At 37.0% G+C, this 20,169-nt stretch overlaps 1 protein-coding gene across 10 annotated transcripts in view; it reads left to right on the top strand.

Moving 5' to 3' along the window:
• Positions 1-20,169, top strand: part of LOC106092276 (calcium uniporter protein, mitochondrial) — a 642,340-nt gene that overhangs the window by 539,777 nt on the left and 82,394 nt on the right. The window contains exon 1 of one of the 10 annotated variants that reach the window (XM_013259085.2): positions 16,313-16,364. The exons of the other annotated variants lie outside the window; for them this stretch is intronic. The gene's annotated coding sequence lies outside the window, so the exon portion shown is untranslated. Of the gene's footprint in view, positions 1-16,312; positions 16,365-20,169 lie in introns of those variants that run through there. 10 annotated transcript variants of the gene reach the window in all.

Below are 20,169 nucleotides of genomic sequence, written 5' to 3'. Positions count from 1 at the left end.
GGTTATATATGCAAATCGCCTTTCGTCATAATCCGGTGAAAAATGTGTAATTTATGCCCCCATAGCAGCTATATCAAAATGTGGTCCGATTTATACCTAATTCGACACGGGCATTGAGTGGTCTAATAAGTACAAGTCATTGTTCAATTTGTAGAACAAAATATTGGTCTTTCTATATCCAAATACAGACAGATCTGAACCATATACGACACGGATGTCGAAAAGCCTAACATAAGGCACTTTGTCAAATTTCTGCGGAATCGAATTATAAATGCGCCTTTTAGAGGGCGAAAACATCGGTCTATATGGCAGTTATATCCAAATCTGGACCGATCTGGGTCAAATTAAAGAGGGATGTCGAAGGCCCTAACACAACTCACTGTCCCAAATTTCGGCGACATCGGACAATAAAAGCGTTTTTATGGGTCCCAACCATAAATCGAGATATCCCTCTATAAGGCAGCTGCATCCAAATCTAAATTGATCCGGTTCAAATTGCAGAAATATGTCGAACAGCCTAACACAACTCACCGTCCCAAATTTCAGAGAAATCGGACTATAAATGCGCCTTTTATGGCCACAAAATTATTCGCATTTGTCGAATTCTTTTCCCGGCATCTCTTCTTAGGCAAAAAAGGATATAAGAAAAGATTTGCTCTGCTATTACAGCGATATCAAGATATGGTCCGGTTTGGACCACAATTAAATTATATGTTGGAGACCTGTGTAAAATGTCAGCCAATTCGAATAACAATTGCACCCTTTGGGGGCTCAAGAAGTAAAATAGAGAGATCGATTTATATGGGAGCTGTATGTATGTATGTATGATTCAGACCATAATAAACACGAATGTTGAGGGTCATGAGAGAATCCGTCGTACAAAATTTCAGGCAAATCGGATAATAATTGCGACCTCTAGAGGTTCATGAAGTCAAGATCCCAGATCGGGTTATATGACAGCTATATCAGGTTATAAACCGATTTGAACCTTATTTGACACAGTTGTTGAAAGTAAGAATAAAATACGTCTTGCAAAATTTCAGCCAAATCGGATATGAATGGCGCCCTCTAGAAGCTCAAGAAGTCAAGTCCCCAGATCTGTTTATATGACAGCTACATCAGGTTATGGATCGATTTGAACTATACTTGGCACAGTTGTTGGATATCATAACAAAATACCACGTGCAAAATTTCATACCAATCGGATAAGAATTGCGCACTCTAGAGGCTCAAGAAGTCAAGACCCAAGATCGGTTTATATGACAGCTATATCAGGTTATGGACCGATTTGAATCATACTAAGCACAGTTGTTAGATATCATTACAAAACACGTCGTGCAAAATTTCATCCCAATCGGATAAGAATTGCGCACTGTGGAGGTGCAAGAAGTCAAGATCCAAGATCGGTTTATATGGCAGCTATATCAAAACATGGACCGATATAGCCCATTTACAATACCAACCGACCTACACTAATAAGAAGTATTTGTACAAAATTGCAAGCGGCTAGCTTTACTCCTTCGGAAGTTAGCGTGCTTTCGACAGAGAGACAGACGGACGGACATGGCTAGATCGACATAAAATGTCGCTACGATCAAGAATATATATACTTTAAAGGGTCTCAGACGAATATTTCGAGTAGTTACAAACAGAATGACGAAATTAGTATACTCCCCATCCTATGGTGGAGGGTATAAAAAGCAACTACCAAATTTGTATGTGAAATTTTAAATGCTCAACAAATTTTAGCATTGAATCGAAGATAGTATTCGTTGAAGTACGTAAGTAAGTTTATACAAGAGACTTGACAGACAAAATTATTGAAATTTTGTAGACTTTGAACAAATTTTTTAGTTGAGGTAGTTGTTAAAACAGGCGTACCACCATGTAGCGCACAAAACTCACATGCCAATTATGACTTGCAAATTGAGACACTTGTTACTGTGCAGCAGCACTTATTGAGTTATTTCATTATAAAGAAGATGATGTCGGTAGGCTTGTGGATGCGTGCAAGACTACCAAACATGAGATCATGAGTTCAATCCTCTGTGGCACCAAAATTATTAAAATTAGTTTTTAATGGTTATAGTAGAGAGAGTGACAGAGAGTCACCAGCCGAGGGAAAACACATGCGTCGGGCTGGTAGATGGTTTTTATCTTGCTTATGGATATATTGTTGTTGTTGTTGTTATATGTTGGCCTGCAAAGAGTTTCATTTCAACAACAAATTAGTACTTTGGGTAGTTGAGATTCAAAATAAATTGCTGCAGGAAAATTAACAACTTCCGTAGTTGTTTTTTCAATCAAAGTTGTTGTTTTTCAAAATTATTTTTATCTCTGAATCAATTAAATCCTTCAATTTCTGGTGGTATTCACTCTCATGGTCATTAGGTCGACTCCTCCGCTTTGGGAGAAATAATGGAATAATAATAATCGCGTAATAGAGCCATATGTTGCCAAAGAAAAAGTTCCTAACGTTTTACCATTAACGAAGTAATTTTTCCATAAAAAGTTGCAAATTCACTACGTTGCGTTTTGCTATAAAATTGGAAAAATATTCCAATCTTTTTATATCCTCCACCATAAAATGGGGGGTATACTAATTTCGTCATTTTGATTGTAACTACTCGAAATATTCGTCTGAGACCCCATAAAGTATATATATTCTTGATCGTCGTGAAATTTGATGTCGATCTAGCCATGTCCGTCCGTCTGTCCGTCCGTCCGTCTGTCTGTCGAAAGCACGCTAACTTCCGAAGGAGTAAAGCTAGCCGAATGAAATTTTGCACAAATACTTCTTATTAGTGTAGGTCGGTTAGTATTGTAAATGGGCCATACCGGTCCATGTTTTGATATAGCTGCCATTTAAACCGATCTTGGGTCTTGACTTCTTGAGCCTCTAGAGTGCGCAATTCTTATCCGATTGGGATGAAATTTTTCACGACGTGTTTTGTTACGACATCCAACAACTGTGCCAAGTATGGTTCAAATCGGTCCATAACCTGATATAGCTGCCATATAAACCGATCTTGGGTCTTGACTTCTTGAGCCTCTAGAGTTCGCAATTCTTATTCGATTGGAATGAAATTTTGCACGACGTGTTTTGCTATGATATCCAACAACTGTGCCAAGTATGGTTGAAATCGGTCCATAATTTGATATAGCTGCCATATACACCGATCTGGGGTTTTGACTTCTTGAGCCTCTAGAGTGCGCAATTCTTATCCGATTGGGATGAAATTTTGCACTACGTGTTTTGTTCCGATATCCAATAACTGTGCCAAGTATGGTTCAAATCGGTCCATAACCTTATATAGCTGTCATATAAACCGATCTTGGGTCTTGACTTCTTGAGCCTCTAGAGGGCGCAATTCTTATCCATTTTGAATGAATTTTGGAACGTAGTATTTTGTTATGATATCCAACAACTGTGCCAAATATGGTTCAAATTGGTTCATAACCTGATATAGCTGGCATATAAACCGATCTGGGATCTTGACTTCTTGAGCTTCTAGAGGTCGCAATTATTATCCGATTTGCCTGAAACTTTGTACGACGGATTCTCTCATGACCATTAACATACGTGTTTATTATGGTCTGAATCGGTATATAGCCCGATACAGCTCCCATATAAATCGATCTCTCTATTTTACTTCTTGAGCCCACAAAGGGCGCACTTCTTATTTGAATTGGCTGACATTTTACACAGGTCTCCAACATATAATTTAATTGTGGTCCAAACCGGACCATATCTTGATATCGCTCTAATAGCAGAGCAAATCTTTTCTTATATCCTTTTTTGCCTAAGAAGACATGCCGGGAAAAGAACTCGACAAATGCGATCCATGGTGGAGGGTATATAAGACTCGGCCCGGCCGAACTTAGCACGCTTTTTTGAAATTGTGCTTTAAGAGGTCACACAGCGTAAAGTGGTCACTTTTATGCATATTTGAACATTTCGCATAGGATTTTCACCCACCACACATGCTAAAAATTAATATTAATAAAAACATATGCATTAAAAACACTAAATAAAATCAGTAAGGAAAGGCAAAAGCTGGACTGAGCCGACTATGTAATACCCTACACCACCGAGTATATGAACATCTTTTAATAAATAGAACCTATGTATATCGAAATCTAGTTTTTTATCCAATTTCGCTGAAATTTGGAACATTGCGCAGTTTTAAGCCTTCTAATAATCGACCCAAATATGGTACAGCTCTCATATAGACCGTTCTGCCGATAAAGGTCCTGAAGCCCATAAAAGCTAAAAACCCCCATAGGATGGGGGGTTTACTAATTTCGTCATTCTGTTTGTAACTACTAGAAATATTCGTGTGAGACCCATAAAGTATATATATTCTTGATCGTCACGACATTTTATGTCGATCTAGCCATGTCCGTCCGTCTGTCTGTCGAAAGCACGCTAACTTCCGAAGGAAACAAGCTAGCCGGTTGAAATTTTGCACAAATATTTTTTTTAGTGTAGGTCGGTTGGTATTGTATATGGGCCATATCGGTCCATGTTTTTATATAGCTGCCATATAAACCGATCTTGGGTCTTGACTTCTTGAGCCTCTAGAGTGCGCAATTCTTATCCGATTGGAATGAAATTTTGCACGACGTGTTTTGTTATAATATCTAACAACTGTGCTAAGTATGGTTAAAATCGGTCCATAACCTGATATAGCTGCCATATAAACCCATCCTTGTTCTTGACTTCTTGAGCCTCTAGAGTGCGCAATTTCTATCCGATTTGCATGACGTATTTTATTCTTACTTTCAATAACTGTGTCAAATAAGGTTCATATCGGTTAATAACCGGATATAGCTGCCATATACGACGGATCCTCTCATGACCATCAACATACGTGTTTATTATGGTCTGAATCGGTCTATAGCCCGATACAGCTCCCATATAAATCAATCTCTCAATTTTACTTCTTGAGCACCCAAAGGGCGCAATTCTTATTCGAATTGGCTGATATTTTGCTTAGGTCTCCAATATATAATTTAATTGTAATCCAAACCGGACCATATCTTGATATCGCTGTAATAGCAGAGCAAATCTTTTCTTATATCCTTTTTGCCTAAGAAGAGAAGACGGGAAAAGAACTCGACAAATGCGATCCATGGTGGAGGGTATATAAGATTCGGCCCGGCCGAACTTAGCACGCTTTTACTTGTGTTTTTTTTTTGCGTGTGGCAGCCATGTCCAAGTATGATCCATTTGAATCATATTCAGCATGGATTCCGATGGGCCTAAATCCACCCACTACTCCCAATTTCACAGAAATCAGCTAATAAGTTCGCCTTTTTATGACCGAAGACCTCTAGTCGACATTTATGCTACTATATTTCAAAAGTCGTCCAATCTGAGCCGTATACTACTACAAGGATATCAAAAAGATTATAAAAACACAATTTTCTAAATTTCAGCAAAATTGGGTAATAAATTCGCCTTTTATATGCTAAAGGAGGTTAGCATATCCGGCTATGACGCTGAACGCCTGGGTTCGAAACCTGGCGAGAACATCAGAAAACATTTTCAGCGGTGGTTATTCCCTCATAATGCTGGCGACACCTGTGAGCAACTATGCCATCTAAAAAAAATTGTATGGTAGCCATCTTAAAACCTCTCCCCAAAGAGGTGTCATACTGCGGCACGCCGTTCGGACTGTCTTTGAGCAAAAAAAGTAATATGTGGAAAGTTTCGACGATCTTCACCTTTGTTAAAAAGAAACGACAGGTGGACAAACTACACAGAATAGTTACGCGGACAGCCGGACATGGCTAAACCGAATCAGAAGGAATTTCCAAGTCCAATTAAACACTTTATCGCAGCCATAGTAGTGGTATAGGCTACAGTTTTTGTTTTTTTTTATAAATGTGTTCTTATTTTAGCAATTTCATGCTAGGAACAAAAATACTCAACCTTCTTTTCTGAAAAACTTTGTTTCCGATAAAAGTACACGTTGTTTGCTACAAATTCTTCCATGAATTTCTGACAAATATGACTTTTTTTTATACTGACAATACCTTTCATTCGGGATATATGGAACATGTTATTCGGGTTTCAACTAGTTCAATTCAATGTTAAATTTAATGTTGTAACATAATTCAAACTAAAATTTTTACAAATTATAAGCATATCTCAGTGGGTAATAAAAAATTTGCCAGAGTATATTTGAATTTGTTTCGATGTTATGATACACAATTATGTTAAAAGACTTCCATTTTCGCATAACCCGTTATTATGATTTACTATTTTGGTTATGTCATAATAAAACCAAAAATTTCTATTGTTGTTTTCACACATTTAAATACCTTCTTTGTGATGGATATTTCTTTTTTCGTGTTAATGTTACCAAACAATGTATGTGCCTTAGAAATTCTTGTTGTGTTTTCTTGTACCTGGCAGCCATTTGTGTGTAGCTCTTATGATTTTCCTCATTGGGCATACCAGCATTTTTGTACCGAAAGTTCAAAATTTATCACTTATCGACTGACTGAGCTTTGCCTAGTCGAAACATAAAATAATTGCAATTGTGACTAGCACACAATTGCAATTATTTGCAAGCCTATGGGTCTGCTTGGGATCATTTTCTTTGTACGTACAAAGTAATGTACATTAGAGTGAGTATTTTTGCCAACCACTGGTCTATACGCTCAAATAATAATCCTTTCTCTTTAGCAGGAGAGACAAAAAATAATTACTATTGGTTCAGTACACGAATAATCGTTTACGGCTATCGAAGCACTTTACCAATTAAAGGGAAGGTCATTTTACAGTAGACGAAGCTGCTGAAAGTTTTACAATAAACAAAGATAGTTACGTTCAATAATACTGCGTTTATTATTAACGTTTGATATGCTGAAGCGAAACGTTACACGGTTACATTATTTTTTGTTTGTCGTAAAATTTTCCCAAACGTTTTATTTTTTGCGTGTATAATACCTAGAAAGCACTACATCTAACTTTGGACGCCATATCGGCACGGGTTTTTGTATGAGGCCATCGTAGCGCAGAGGATAGCATGTCCGTTTATGACGCTGAACGCCTGGGTTCGAATCCTGGCGAGAACATAAACAAAAAATTTTCAGCGGTGGTTATCCGCTCCTAGGGCACCCCCGTAGCCGAGTTGGTAGCGTGCTTGGATTACCAGTGCATGCGTCGTGGGATCGATTCCCACCAGAAGCCTTGGTCTGTCGCTGCTGTGGTATCACAATGGACTTCAAATTGTCTAAATGAGTCTGTACCTTCCCAAACCTATCCCTTCCTAATGCTGGCGACATTTGTAAAGTGCTATGTCGTGCAAAAATACTCCTCAAAGAAGGGTCGTACTGCGGCACATCATTCGTACTCGGCCATAAAGAAGATGCCCCTTTTCATTGAGCTTAAACTTGAATCGGACAGCACTAATTGATGTGTGAGAAGTTTGCCCTTGTTCCCTAATAGCTTTATTGTGACTTTCGGCACTCCTTACAATATGGAACCGGTTCACAAAAAACCGGAACTTAAAATATTTCATAGTTGCGAAGGAGATTTTTCGCAATTATTCCTTTCCTTTCTAAATTTCTTTAAGCACTTGGATCTTGTGCACTTCCGTTCCATTTCTTCTCAAGTCTTCCTAAACTTGATCCTTTAATCGATGTTTTGATTTTTTCTGTTTACGTAAACCATCCTAGGGTGTCGATTTTTTTTGAGCCTCTGTTCTCAATTCGTACAACATCTATTTTCACAACATGGCTCTGCACAGATAAAACTAATTCTGAGAACCAACAACTTTAGTTGAAAAAACTACAGCAAAATTGTAAATTTTCCTGCAACAACTTATTTTGAATCTCAACAACGCAAAGTAAAAATTTTTTGTTTAAAGGCATTCTATAAAAGCCAATATTTCAAACAACAACAATATTATTTATCAGCAGCAGGCTTGAGCTGCTGCTTACTCTCGTTCGTTTACTGCCTGCTCTCGGGTTGTTCTCCGTCACACTCTCTACTATTACTCTAAAAACAATTTAATTAATAATGTTGCCGCCGCGAAGGTTTGAACTCATGATCCCATGTTTGGTAGTCTTGCACGAAATCACTTTGTTGAAGACGAAATAATTCATTAAGCATGACTTCTCAGCAGTGTCTCAATTTATTAAAAAAAAATAGAAACCCCTACAACAAATTATTTTTAATACGAAATACATATTTTTTAAGCCGAATTTTCTAAAATAAGTTTAAAGAAGAAAAAACTGTTTTGAAAATAAAGTCTAAATAAAAAAATATGAGGTTTTAAATTAGACCATTTATGACTACTTTTAATCACACAAGGAAATTTTAATTTTATTTTAAAAAAATTCTGTAATCTTAACCAGTCGAAAATAAGCTTATCAATATACTTATGCAGGTTCTTTCTTAGAGTTATTTTTTCCGTGTGTGTATCGCCACAAAGCTTATACTGCTCGTGAATTAAACGACACTACATCGCAAATTGCAAATAAGCATATAAATATTCCATTAAGAAACTGCGGACAATTTATCCTTATCATAAAAATGAGCGCTGCCTGATTGAAATGATAGGGGGCCTTCAGAACGACACCATTTAATACGAAAGTCCGTTAAAGATGTTTCAATGAGCTACCGCCTGCTCGTCTTACAAAGGACGGTTAAAGGATAATAACCTGATCCAAGACTGGCGAAATAATTGCCTCATTCCTATTTTGAAGGCAATATTACTTATATTAATAGTACAACTATTGTACATTCAAAAGTAATGGTAGACTTAAAAGGCTTTAATAGTAATTTTTGTGCGGCAATATTGTTGTCCTCGTTTCTTAAAAGTTTGTCTTTTGATTTCCTTGGTTTACTAAAGGAGAAATACAAACAAGTATGGCAACAGTTCATACGGCCAGGTTATATAGAGACAAAAACATCACTTTCTGCCTAAGTGTTCTAAAATTTGAAAAAAAAAATTCAATTACACCTCAGCAAAAGCATCTAATATCCCTGTAATTTATATCGAGAAATTACATTTTGGTGCAAGCCACCATCCCCCTAGGAGTTAATTTATTATTACCCACATGCATTTACGTCACATTTTACTCTGACTCGTTCTTGTCTGTGGGTGAGATCTGTGGCGTGGAATGTAATGTGCTGTAAGTTGGTGTACTAAGCACACGCTAAAAGCCATCCATGAATGGTAACACATAAGTACATTAGTATGAGTGAAAGGACATCAGATGCTTAGTTATGTATGTATGTGCAAACGTTCAAGTATGTAAAGTGCCATAATAGTTTGAGCACAAAACCAACGTCAAGTACATACCATTGTAGTAAACAAGCCCCGAGGAGTCTGCGTCAGAACTTTCAACAATAATCATGTGGACGGCCGTTGATAAAATCGTGTAACGCTCACTCCTCAAAACACAAACATCCGGTTCTGTGCGGCTTTTTATATGTTTCAGCGGGAAGCATTCAGGGCTCTATTGAAATAAAGCCTTATCGAAACTGTTACCGAACCACGAACATTTTAGGTTCTTATTGTAGTTTCAGGGCATACCAAACATTTCCAGATGGAACCTGAACATTGTATATACATATACAGTAGCACAGAAAAGTCTACATACACCTTACTCAAAATAACACGTTTTGCAAAACGAAATTTTTGTAAGAAAATTTTTTCTGCAAATGTCTATTGTTGCAAAAGTTGTTTGCCATGGTTCCCAGTATTGTAAGTTAAAATTTTTAGGATACAATGTTATCTTACCTACCATGCTGCCAGTTTACTTAACTGCTATATATGAAAATGTACAGCTGTGTTCAAAATAATAGGAGTGCTATCTCCCCATATTTTCAAAAGCCAAATTTGTTGGTATATTAATATCCAAATTAAGTGATATTCTAATGATACATAGCATAGCATGTAAGAAGAAAAAATAGCAAATTTGAGCTCATTATGCGTGTTATATCTTTTGATGCCATTGATTGTTTTCTCGTTTGGTCACTTCATCGCCTTGTTCAGTATTTTTTTTTCTTTTAACAAAAAAGTGGAAACTATCTATAGAGAAGACGCATAAAATCTGTTTCAATTGTATTCAATTTATTTTTTACAATAATGTCTGTCGTATTAAGACGAAGAAAGCACTGTTTCAAGGAAAGGCGAGAGTTACCTCAAAACTATCGAAAAATACGTAAAATGTGTAGAAAAATAAAGGAAGAACAAAATCTGAAACACCCAGGCTCAAACATGAAACATCAACAGATGACGATCGTTGATTATATGATATAGCAAACCAAACCTACTGCGTCTTCAAAAAAGATTCAAAAAGAGCTAAATCTGAGTGTAGTTGGTCCCAGCATTCGCAAACCACTGTTGGAAAGCAATCCCATGGCAGGCGGTTGTACGTACCGGATTGACCCGATGGAGTTCTTCGTCGGCAAGGGCTGCCGTCCAGATCGGACCATATTTATAATTATATAAATATAGCTGCCATACAGACCGATATCTCGATATAGAGTATTAGTTTAGAAAGGGAGCACTTTTCATCCGATTTTGATAAAATTTAAATTTGAAACAGTGAGTTTTGATTGACTTCTACACCTTTCTGTTGAATGTCGTCCAGATCGGACCATATTTGGCATATTTGGATATAGCTGCCATATAGACCGATTTCCCGATATAGAGTATTGAGACCATAAAATGAGCATTTTTTCCGATTTTGATGAAACAGTGAGTTTTAATAAACCTCTACACCTTTATTTTGAATATCGTCCAGATCGAACCATGAAAAATGATCCCTTTATAGACTCAATACTCTATATCGGAAAACCTTTCTATATGGCAACTATATCCATCGGATGAGAAATTACCAATTTTTTGAGAGAGTCTTGAGTCAGGAGATCGGTCGCAAGTGCAATATAAAACTTGCTCTCATAGATAAAAGTCTGCTGACTCATATTATTTTAGCACATTTCCGCACTTAAGGTGGGTATTAAGTAAAAACTTATATTCAATATGAAAATTAAAAGATTTTGAAGTAGAAAGACTTTCTGATTTCATTCATTAGGGCATTCCCATTATTTATGGTAAAATTTTAATAAAAGTGTTATGTTATCAGTGATATTTTTTTAGTCTTCCAAAAAAGTAGTCTTAAAAACATGGGCATTTCACTGTGAAACACGAACTTAATACCCACCTTTTTGTAAACATGCAATTTGACTCGTCGCATTTCATTAAAGATTTTCGTACATGACACATAAGGAAATTATTATTCACAAAATAATTTCATTGTAAATTGATTTTCCTGTAAGAAAATCAAAAATTCTTGAAGTAAATTTTAAAATGTTTTAAATAAAAGTTGACTGTGCTCAAATACAATTCAATATTTCATTGTGTGCAAAAGCCAACAGTACTAACATAATAAAAATTTGGTATCCAAATTTCGGATGGAGTACCTAGGGGGGCAGCCCCACCCCTAAAACCTACCAAATATGTATATATATATATATATATATATATATATATATATATATATATATATATATATATATATATATATATATATATAGACCAATTATGACAATATGGGACTCAAATGAAAGGTATTTAAGAGTAGAAAACGTTCGACCTCGGCAATATGGGACTCAAATCAGAGGTATTTGCGAGTCGAATACCAATTTGGTATCCAAATGTGGGAACAGGTTTCTGGGGGTGCTCCCCTTCCCCAAAACACACCCCAAACAGGACTTATTTACTGACCATGGCAATATGGGGCTCAAAAAAGGTATTTGAGTGTAGAATACGAATCTGATATCCAAATGTGGGACCAAGTGTATTGGGGGCCACCCGTTCCAAAAATAACCCGCAAAAAGGACACATTTACTACAATAGCAATATGGGGCTCAAATGAAAGGTCTTTGGGTGTAAAGCACGAATCTGATATCAATATTCGGGAAAAAGTGTGTATGGGGCCACCCTAACACCACCCATATAGGAAGTAATTGCTGACCATTTTAATGTGGGGCTGTAATAAGAAGTATTTTAGAGTAGAACACGAATCTGATATATATTTTCAGGGCCAAGTCACTGAACGGCCGCCGCATCCCCCAAAACACCCCCGAAACAAGTCATGTTTGACAACTATGGAAATATGGGGCTCAAATGAAAGGTATTTGGGGTTAGACCACGAATCTGATATCAACATTCGGGACCAACTGCCTAGGGGACGTCCCACCCCAATAATAACGGCCAGATAGAACGTATTTGCTCACCATGAGAATTTTGTGCCTTAAAGGGAGTGGATCTCGATATTGATAGTTTTTATGATCCATACCCTAAACCGGAAATATTTGCTGACTTTTGCAATATGGGGTTTAACCGAAAGGTATTTGAGATTAAAAAACCAATTTTGAGGCCAATGGCATTATGGGGTTCAAATAAATGATATTTGAGAGTAGAGCACGATGCTGATATATGTTCAGGGCTAAGTGTTTGGGTGACCATCCCACCTAGAGGCATATTTACCAACCACGTCAATTTGGGACTTAAATGAAAGTTATTGGGGGCTTAACCCATCCCTAAAACACCCCACAAACAACAATTATTTAATGCAGCATGGCATTTCACTAAAAGCTCTTTAATTGTAGAAAATAAACATTCAAAGGATAATTTTGTTCCATATAAAGTAAAAGAAGGCGCAGCGGAGCGAGCCCGGTTCAGCTAGTAATTTATAATTAAATATTACCAATTATTGTTTCGAAATTTTTTTCCAGATTAATAAGCAAAATATTTCATTTAAAGAAATTTTTTAAATAATATTTTTTGTATAAATAAAATTTCAATTAAAATAAAAAAAAAAATAAATAGAACTAAGAGTTATTTTTGGAAAAAGTTGTCTTTCGGAAAAATTTTTATAAAAAAATTTCACGTGGATTTTGGCTTAAAGAAATTTTTACTAACTTTTCGTTTTAAACAATCACAAAAAAATTAACTTTTAAAACAATTGTATTGCGATTCGGTCTTTAGAGGCATCGCTTGAAATTTGGATAGACGTAAAGTGAATGACTGAAACCAGTTACAACAATTTTTCCCGTCATGTTTTAGGAGAAAAATAGCTTTTCGAAAATCGGCAATTTTTAATATCACAAAAATCAAACGAAAAAATTTCTCAAAACTCTTAGGAGTGAGATTTCTGGAATCCGTTTTCGTGTACTGATGCATTTGATGGTTTCTACATTAAAAAAAAATAAATTTATGGCAATAGTCCTACTTCTTTTGACAGCAGGTGCAATTTTATGCCAATGTCATTAAATCGAGCTTTCTTCGCTAAATGGTCGTAAAATATTAAGAAAATGATTTTTTTGTTATAAGGGTTTAGAAAAAAAAACAAGATTTTTTTTATTCAAAATATTTAAAGAAATTACTAACCCAATATAAATTCTCTGTATTATGGATATTAAAAATTTCATCAACATCGGACAACAAAATCGAGGGTCAGGCGTAATGGGTTAAATTTTTTTCTTTGAAAATATTTATTGAAATTTGTCTATAGAAAAATTTTAGGAAACTGTTGTTTGGGACATAATAAAATGACTTTAAAACATAATCTGGCAGTTAGGTTTCTTTTAGAGGGGTTTTCGCTAAAATTTAGTCGTCTTTAAAAAAATTTAAAAATTTATTTATTCCATACTGCTTTAGGGTACATAGTAGTACATATCATTATTGCAGTATTCACAAAATTGACTTTTATTTTAGAAAAAATATTTTCAATCCATCAACGAATTCCGTTTCATTAATTTAATGACCAAATTTACAGTACGGTTCCACAGTATCAGAGCTTTTCAATATAAGCGCTGGATGCTCTCAGGGCTCAGGTTTATCTCCGATACTGTATAATATATATACGGCAGATATTCCGTTAGTGGGTAACTGCATACTATCAATATTCACCGATGACACCGCCATTTTATGTCCTGGTAATTTAGCTTCGGTTATTTTCAACTTTGTAAAATAACCGACAACTGCAACAAAAGTCAGACAATTTATTTTTCGCGAAAAAGAAAGGATTTATTTATTCCTCAAAACGATATTACTTTTAACAATGGGGTAATAAAATGGAAGAAAAATGTCAGATATGTAGGGCTTGTTTTAGACTCTAAACTTACTTATAAGGATCATGTATCATACATTGTAATACATCGTATCAATTTATTAATAGATATTCCGCATTAAACATTGACAATAAAATGTTATTATTCAAATTAGTTTTTAAAGTTGTTATATTTTACCCAGCTCTCGCCTGGGGTGCCACCTCCACTTCATATAAAAAGGCTTCAAATCATACAAAATAAAGCCTTAAAGCTAATAAACAATATGCCGAGATACTACTCTACCAAAAGACTTCACCAGGTCACTAATACTGACCTAGTGGAAGTTAGATTAAACAGTATAACTCAGTCCTTTAATGTCAAATGTTCCTACTCTGAACATAATCATATCTCAGAGCTGGTCTCTTAAGATATGAATCTAGTCTTAGTTTTTTTTTTTTAATTTTATCATAACAAAAATTGTTTACATAGGTTTTTTGAAATTTTTCTCCTCCACTTCCTATATATATAACCAATTAAGAATTTAATAACCAATTTTTATTATTTAAGCAGAATAAGTTTATAACTTAAGCTCTTAATATATAAAATATGTAATAATAGTACATATTGTCCTACATCTAGGGGCAATATGTACTATTATTAAAGCAATAAAGAAAATGAAAAATTTATTTATTTATGAAAATTTTAATTGAATTAATGAAAACCCACTACTGAAACGCTTTCCTTATGCGATGAAGCATTTTCGTGAATATCGGGGAATCTCAATTTTGGGATTCGTACTAAAAATCAGAACTACGAACAGGAACATGTATGAAAAATCATAGTTGGAAGTTCACCGCCGATATGGCCGTGGTAAGAAGGCTTTTAATGTTGCCAACACATTGCAACAGACAACTGATAATAAAATTCGTTTAGTTACCTCGATAATATAAGCACAAATATAAGTTATGTTGAAGCCAGTTCAACAAAACTATTTTTAATAATCCTAATCTGAACATGAATTGCAATACATTGAATTGAATTTCTGTAATTACTTTAAGTATCAAGCTTTTCTTTCTCGTCCGTGGATTTACTTTACAAAGGGGTGAGGACTTGCGGCCTACCAATATATTGAAGCAATTGAAATTTGACCTGTTGGGTTTTATTCCATCTGCTTTTTTCCATATTTTTCACTTTAGGAGCATCACTGAAGTGTTATATCCATCCGTTCTCAAATGGCATATTTTTACTAGTTTTTTTTCGATTCTATCCCAATGTGCGTCGTTTCGATTCACAACGCGATTTTTTTGGAAACAATCCAAAATTTCAAGTCAATCTTTCATTTTATTCATTCGATTTTTATGAAATAAAAATTCCTTAAGGCCCTCGCCGGGCCACAACGTTTCTTCTTCTTCCAATTGTAGGACGTCGAAGTGGACTAACAATATTTGCAAAGATAAGAAACTTTGGTAAATGTTTATGCTTGTGGTGCATATGTGAGTGAATATAAATATTGAATAAAAACAGGATGATAATCAAACTATTTGCAACACAACACAGGGTGATGACTGACCATGACAACATTTTATCAGAAATTCTCCTTTAGGGCTGTCATTATTTGGTGTGAGAATAAACATTTGATGACAACAGCTGTTGGTCTGAGCTGAATAAAGGAAATATAGGTTGGGACAACATTATGTCATTAACCATGGCTTGTACCCGTACGTAAGGAAAAACTTTTGGGGAATTTAATAAAGAAAAATCTCTGCAACTTGTATCATTTGATTAAGATTAGCTGATGTCAATGAATATGTGAGAAAATGATTGCCAAGGAAACGAGCAAACTTTGTAATCAGCTTGTACAAGGGTCAAAAGATCAACGTCATAAATATGTAACACTTTATGGGAAAGAGATGATTTCGTGTAGAAAGCGAGGACTGCTGCCCCTTCTGATGTTTGTAACCACTGATGTATGAGTAACCACCAAATCTTCACATTCATTTCATGGGATTTTATTGGTCAATACAAAAATGTCAAAATATGGAATCTCAGAAAACGGTTCATTTGGATAAAGGCAATTGCGAATTCAGCAGATATGGAAAATGCTTTTGCGCAAAGTAAGTCAGAAACTTTAAGAAAACATGGGCAGAACAAAGTCATTTAGTGCCGCTGAGAAGCCCAAAAGTGCAGTTGGAAAACCCTCGTTCAGAGAATAAAACTTTAAAAGAATTCAATCGACAGAGACAACAGCAGCAGAAAAAAGACGAATTAAGAACACAAGGTGGGTGTTGAAGTCAGTTAATCTATTGTTGAAGTATAATTTTGATTGCCGGGCATTGGAAACTATCAAAATGTATCTATCACCATTGGCAGTCAGCCAAGCAGTTAATGAAATTTACATTTAACTAGCCATATGTCCGGCTAGTTAAATGACAGAAATGCATAGGGATGGTTTACAGATAAGTTGTATTCGCGCAATGGTACTATGACAAAAAATCGCATATTAATTGAATGAATTCCGCCAGGACACAAAAATCCTTTGACTTTAAAAAATCGTTATTCGATTATGTTCTAAGCATATCTCAAATACTATTAAATGTAGTTTTGATCACTACTTTGACCATTAGCGTTAAAAGGCCTGCCCAAGGTTAGATTAGATTATGTTGAATGGGTTGCCCACCAAAGGCCAGTTTGGCCCATTGTGGTACCCTAGAGAGAGAAAGGGAAAATAAAGAAGATGTGAAACCTCGGACTAGAGGTTATACACGAATAAAAGAAAGTCAGAAGGAATGGAGAACCCCAGCGGGTGGTGAAGAAACGCCCGTCCCCACGCAATCACGGATGTACATATGCCGGAGCGTATAGCACCCCCCGTCGGAACCATCCTGTCCCTTCAACAAACCTCAGGAGACATACCAGAGGGACGTTCGCAATTTCACCCAGATCACAGAAGAACAACAGAACGAGACAACAAGGTACTCATCGATCTCTTGTCGAACGCCAGCAGCACCCTCGCCCTTCTCTGGTCGATGACTGGCCATAGCGCCTTTGTAGTCCGGCAACCATCCACCGAGTTCCACCTCGCCACCGACGCCGCCCTGGCCATCCCCTATACCGTGTTCAGTAGCTCGACAAATGGCACGTGGGCAAGATCATAGACTGGTCCGCCCTCTTACTTTCTGGTATCCCCTCATGGCCAGGAACCCATGTCAGCGTCACATCGTGGGCCCGGAGCCTACCCTGGGACTCCAAACAATCCGCCACGCATATCGACCTCACCATCGTCGACCCCAAGGCATTGAGCGCTGTCAATGCCAATGCCACATAAATTCTGAGGTTTGGGGGCGGTAAATCCCTTACCAGTATTTCCCTTGCGGCCATTGCAATGGCACAGACCTCTGCCTGAAAGACCGTACACTCGTCCTGCAGTCTTAGAGACATACTGATATTGAGTGCGTCAGAGTAGACCCTCAATCCAGTCCCTGACTCCATCTTGGAACCATTGGTTCATTCGCCCTCCATTCATCCCTCCCAGGAAAACGAATGGCGAATGTCCTCACTCCAGTCGGTACTGGTGCCAAGTAGTCGGAGATCCTCCTCAGCATCCATAACACCCTGAATCGAATTCTGGCCGCAACCATCCTCCTTCAACATGCCGAGCTCACTCAGCCTAAGTGCGACCTTGACGGCGCAGTTCCGAATATAGGCCTCATTGGGCTACATATCCAGCATCACCTCCAGGCCTGCATGCGGTCCGAATTTCAGTGCCCCTGTGACCCCGACGCACACCAGTCTCTGGACCTTCTCGAACTCCCTCTCACGCATCCACCAAACCAGTGCTCCATAGGCCAGTATTGGTCCCACGATGACACATCCAATAAATCATCTTGGAAGTTACCCCCCACTTCCTACCGAACATCCTCCTAATGGAGTAAAAATCGCACAGTGCCTTACGGCTTCTTTACTCGGTGTTCCTTTTCCAGGCTTGTCCAAACTCTCATATAAACCGAAATTCCGATTTCTCTTCCCGACCACCAGTTTTTATCCGAGGTAGTGGATATTTGGTAAGTACAATAAACTGTCCTATGCTATAAAGCAGAAATTCGGTTTGCAAATAGGGAAACAATACCCTCCATTTTCCCCTTTTGCTCCCAATAAGCAAAATAAGAAATATAAGGCCGATCGGTTAACGGTAACCCGTCGCAACACTATGTCCAAAGTTAGATGTAGTAATTTCTAAGGGATCCAGTTGAGGATTTTAGGTTCTAGAATGAAATTTTAAAACATATTACACACATACGAGGGTTGCCTTTTATATTTCGGGATTAGGGAACAAAAACAAATATTAACCATCGAAAACCGCTTATTGCATGCGTTTGAACCAATTGTCGAAGCACTTTCGAAGAACCAATTGTCGAAGAGCTTGCATTGCCGTGGTGAAGAGTGATCCGTGTTTGGCGGTTGGGTTGCCTGATTTCTTGGTAGACAACTGACAAATAAATGGTTGTGTACCATTCAGAATTGACTGTTCTGCATTGTTTTTCCAAAAAAAACTGGCGATCATTTGTTTGAAAGTTCATCATCTATCACGATGTCATGTTTCAAAGCACCGCGATCGTATTTTTGGAGCATTTCTTTCGAACAACCGAGACGAGCCTTTTTTGAGCAATTTATAAATTGTGTGGAATCCAACGCGAACAATTTTTTGACGGTCAAATGTTCATGCAATGTTGAATGTATGCCGGTCGCACTAAAAAGATTGCCTCAATCTGACGATAGGTCACATGACGATCTTGCAATATCTGTTGGCGCACAGCACAAAAACTGATTTTAGACGACCTTCACGAAATTCATTTTGGAGTGAACTACGGCCGCGGTTGAACTCACAATACCATCGATAAACACTGGTCCTTGATGGGGCTTCATCGCCAAAAATTTTATTAAATTCATCGATGCACTGTTGTTGAGTTAATCCACGTCGAAAGTTATAAAAACTAGTCGCACGAAATCGTTTATGATTTAATTCCATTTTTTGAGCGAGATGAATCTTTTAAGTTGCTGTAAACAGCACAAATAGCGCTCGTATGTCAAAACGTTCTGAGTACGTATAACCTCAAAAATGAGCTGTCAGTTGGCATATTGCAAGGGTTGTCCATTCCCGAAATATAAAAGGCAACCCTCGTATGTGGTTTTATGGTAAAAAAATATGAACTGTATCCTACGCCACTACTGTAGCTGTGACAAAGTACACTATTCGACTCAGAAATTCTTCCTGATTCGCATATCTTTTATCTACCGTTTGACGATCTGTCGTTGTTTTTGTTAATCAAAGTGGAGATCGTCATCACGAAATTTCTCAGATATCACCAACGCCCAAAGACGAAAGCACTGAATTTTGGAAAAAATTTGTTCAGATATAGATATAGGTTCCATATATACTTATATCGCCCGATCCACACGTATAAGAAGGTAAAGGGTGATTTTTTTGAGGTTAGGATTTTCATGCATTAGTATTTGACAGATCACGTGGGATTTCAGACATGGTGTCAAAGAGAAAGATGCTCATTATGCTTTGACATTTCATCATGAATAGACTTACTAACGAGCAACGCTTGCAAATCATTGAATTTTATTACCAAAATCAGTGTTCGGTTCGAAATGTGTTCAAATTTTGACAAATTTTGTTCAGCGATGAGGCTCATTTCTGGTTAAATGGCTACGTAAATAAGCAAAATTGCCGCATTTGGAGTGAAGAGCAACCAGAAGCCGTTCAAGAACTGCCCATGCATCCCGAAAAATGCACTGTTTGGTGTGGTTTGTACGCTGGTGGAATCATTGGACCGTATTTTTTCAAAGATGCTGTTGGACGCAACGTTACGGTGAATGAACACATTTCGAACCGAACACTGATTTTGGTAATAAAATTCAATGATTTGCAAGCGTTGCTCGTTAGTAAGTCTATTCATGATGAAATGTCAAAGCATACTGAACATCTTTCTCTTTGACACCATGTCTGAAATCCCACGTGATCTGTCAAATACTAATGCATGAAAATCCTAACCTCAAAAAAATCACCCTTTAGTTAT

The sequence above is a fragment of the Stomoxys calcitrans genome, chromosome 1, assembly GCF_963082655.1.
Source record: "Stomoxys calcitrans chromosome 1, idStoCalc2.1, whole genome shotgun sequence".
Lineage (NCBI taxonomy): Eukaryota > Metazoa > Arthropoda > Insecta > Diptera > Muscidae > Stomoxys > Stomoxys calcitrans.
The sequence above is the reverse complement of the archived record's forward strand: the minus strand, read 5'-3'. Positions and strand labels throughout refer to the sequence as shown.